General features: G+C 53.4%; 1 pseudogene; it reads left to right on the forward strand.

Annotated features, from left to right (window-relative positions):
• Nucleotides 1-1,761: 1,761 nt before the first annotated feature.
• The window catches only part of LOC119315504, a 13,474-nt pseudogene continuing 12,118 nt past the window's right edge, over nt 1,762-3,117 (forward strand).

The raw sequence follows: 3,117 nt of genomic DNA on the forward strand, positions 1-3,117 counted from the left end.
CCGTCAGTTGGAGCCCGAGGGATCCATACCTCATGGTGGCCCGGGGCCCGTCTTGGTGGCGGTCGCTGAAGGGTCTGAGGGTGGGCCGGATGAGGCTGTGGATGAAAATGCGGCGACGCCTGATCCGCTTACAAGCTTCCTCATCTCCTGCTCTGCTCCCCCACCCACCGCCCTGCTTCCCACGCCGACGAGCGGCGGCCGCCGCGAGGACGGCCAGGCGAATCCGCTCTCCAGAAGAAGCAGCGGCAGGCTGGCTGCCAAGCCTACCGCGGGCTAGTCTACCATGGACAAAGTGAAGATGGTTCTGCTCAAGAAAAGTAGCATCTAGGAGGAAGGCTCGCCACAGGTGGCTGTGTCCGCGGCGATCTGCAAAAGTACAGGGAGTTGTACAAGAAGCCGTTGCCGGATGGCTTCATTGCGGCAATTGAATCGCTGATTGATGCTACTGGGAAGAGCAAAGGCAAAGAAGCTCGCGGGGATGGTCAGGCGATCTGTGTCTGATTCGCTTGGGGTGCTCCGCTGTGTGGGTCAGTTGCTTTATCCATGTTAACGTGTGCTAGTGTTCTCTGTCTTAGGCGCGAAAGCGCGACATGGGAGGTTCCTGTCTCCCAAGTCCGTACTGTGGAGTCGGGCTATGTGCTGCCCAATGCTGAATGTATGTTTGCTAAATTCAGAGTCGAGTGTGCTTTTAGTTCCTTTATGGATTTCGCCGTCTTGAATTGGAACGTGCGGGGTCTAAATAACCCGGCGAAGAGGCGGACGGTGCAGCTGTTTGTTGCTGAGCAGAATTGCAAGATTGTCTGTCTGCAAGAAACAAATATCGGTGGCATGACTAGAAACCTGGTGCTTGAAGCTTTGGGGCCGCGTTTTGCTGATAACTTCATATCTCTGCCAGCCAATGGATCCAGAGGAGGGATCCTAATTGCTTGCTGCAACGATCATGAGATCACTGTTGTGCCGCTGGCGGCCGGACTGCATTCCGTGTCAGGAACAGTGAAGAGTAGGACTGATGGAGTGAGCTGGTTGATCACTAGAGTTTATGGTCCGCAATCAGAGAAGGACAAAATTCTGTTCATTGAGGAACTAAAGATGATCAAGCAGCACATGCTACCACGTTGGATGGTGCTCGGAGACTTCAATATGATTTGCCGAGCAAGAGACAAAAGCAACAACAATATAAACCTGCGGATGATGGGAAGATTAAGGGCTGCGATTGATGATATGGAGTTGATTGATTTTCCACTCTTGGGGAGGAGGTTCACGTGGTCAAACGAGCGCGAGAATGTCACACTCACTAAGATTGATAGGATCATGGTCACGAGCGACTGGGAGGCTGCCTTTCCTCACTTTCAGCTCTCACCTGCATCGACTAGCACCTCTGACCACTTCCCGCTGATTTTGAGAAGCATGGAGAGAACAAGATTCAGAGCCTTTCGTTTTGAAAACCACCGGCTGAAGTGTTCGGATTTTCATGAGATTGTTCAGCGCACTTGGGCGAAGGCGGTCAGGTCTGGTGATCCCATACGGGTGCTGCACACCAAGCTCTCTAGAAAGGCAAAGGCTCTCAAAGTGTGGAATAAGCAGCGGACCCGCTGGGCTGTGTTCATGTCGTCGCTCGCTAATGATGTGATTTTCAGTCTGGACCTGGCTCAGGAGGAGAGGGAGCTCTCGGCGGAGGAGCGACAGTTACGGACGCGGCTCAAGGCAAAATTGTTGGGTTTCGCAGCGGTGGACTGAGCAAGATGGAGGCAAAAATTAAGGATGACTGAAATTAGGGAGGGTGATGCAAGCACGAGATTTTTCCACTTGAGAGCTTCCAGAAGGCGACATAAGAATTACATTCCGATGCTTAATGGTGCTGACGATCCAGTTTTAGAGCACAAGGGCAAGGCCAAGATCATTTTTGACAGGTTCCTGGGGCTTATGGGGACACCTTTCGTCCGATCGGCCGGACTGAACTGGGATTTCCTGGGACTGCCGTCAAGAGATTTAAGCCACCTGGAGGGACCCTTTTCCGAGCAGGAGCTGCTATCTGCGGTCAAAGATATGCACGGGGAGAAGGCGCCAGGGCTAGATGGGTTCACCGGGGCCTTTTTCAAGGAATGCTGGGCAACGGTCAAAGTGGATTTGCTGGCTACTGTTAGTTGCATGCACAGCCTAAGAGGGCAGAATTGGAGCATCATCAACACAACCAACATCGTGCTTCTGCCTAAGAGAGAGGGGGCACAAGACGTGAATGATTTCCGGCCTATTAGTCTCATGCACAGCATCCCGAAATTGGTCAGCAAAATGCTTGCCACGCGGTTGGCGCCTGAGATTGATCACCTTGTTGCCCATAGCCAGAGTGCTTTCATCCGAGGGCAATCTGTAACACCCCGGATGTAACTTACCCAATTTGTACTCCAACTCTTGCCGTTTCCGGCGTTAAGTTATTTTATTTTCTCGGGTTCGGGTCTTTGTCTCCGTGTGTTGTTATCATTGTCATGCATCTTATATCATGTCATCATGTGCATTGCATTTGCATATGTGTTCATCTCATGCATTCGAGCATTTTCCCCGTTGTCCGTTTTGCATTCCGGCGCTTCGTTCTCCTCCGGTGGTCGTTTCTACCTTTCTTTAGTATGTGGGGATTAAACATTTCCGGATTGGACCGAGACTTGCCAGGCAGCCTTGGTTTACTACCGGTAGACCGCCTGTCAAGTTTCGTACCATTTGGACTTCGTTTGATGCTCCAACGGTTAACCGAGGGACCGAGAAGGCCTTGTGTGTGTTGCAGCCCAACACCCCTCCAGTTTGGCCCAAAACCCACCTAAACCTGCTCCATCATCTAGAGTGTTCGATCACGATCGCGTGGCCGAAAACCGCACCTCATTTGGACTCTCCTAGCTCCCCCTATGCCTATATAAAGATCCCTTCCCCGAGATCCGGATGAAACCCTAACCTCCCCATCCCCTCGCGCCGCCGGACGAAAACTGCCGGGCCGGACGTGTCCTACCCGAGCGCCGCCGCCACGTGTCAACCCTCCATTTGCCGTCGTCCTCGCGCCCACATCACCGCGCCGCCACCCGCGCGGGCCCGCCGTAGCCCAGGTCGGACCCCCCGGCTCGCATCGCCGCC

This window comes from Triticum dicoccoides, chromosome 6A (assembly GCF_002162155.2).
Source record: "Triticum dicoccoides isolate Atlit2015 ecotype Zavitan chromosome 6A, WEW_v2.0, whole genome shotgun sequence".
Taxonomy (NCBI): Eukaryota; Viridiplantae; Streptophyta; class Magnoliopsida; order Poales; family Poaceae; genus Triticum; species Triticum dicoccoides.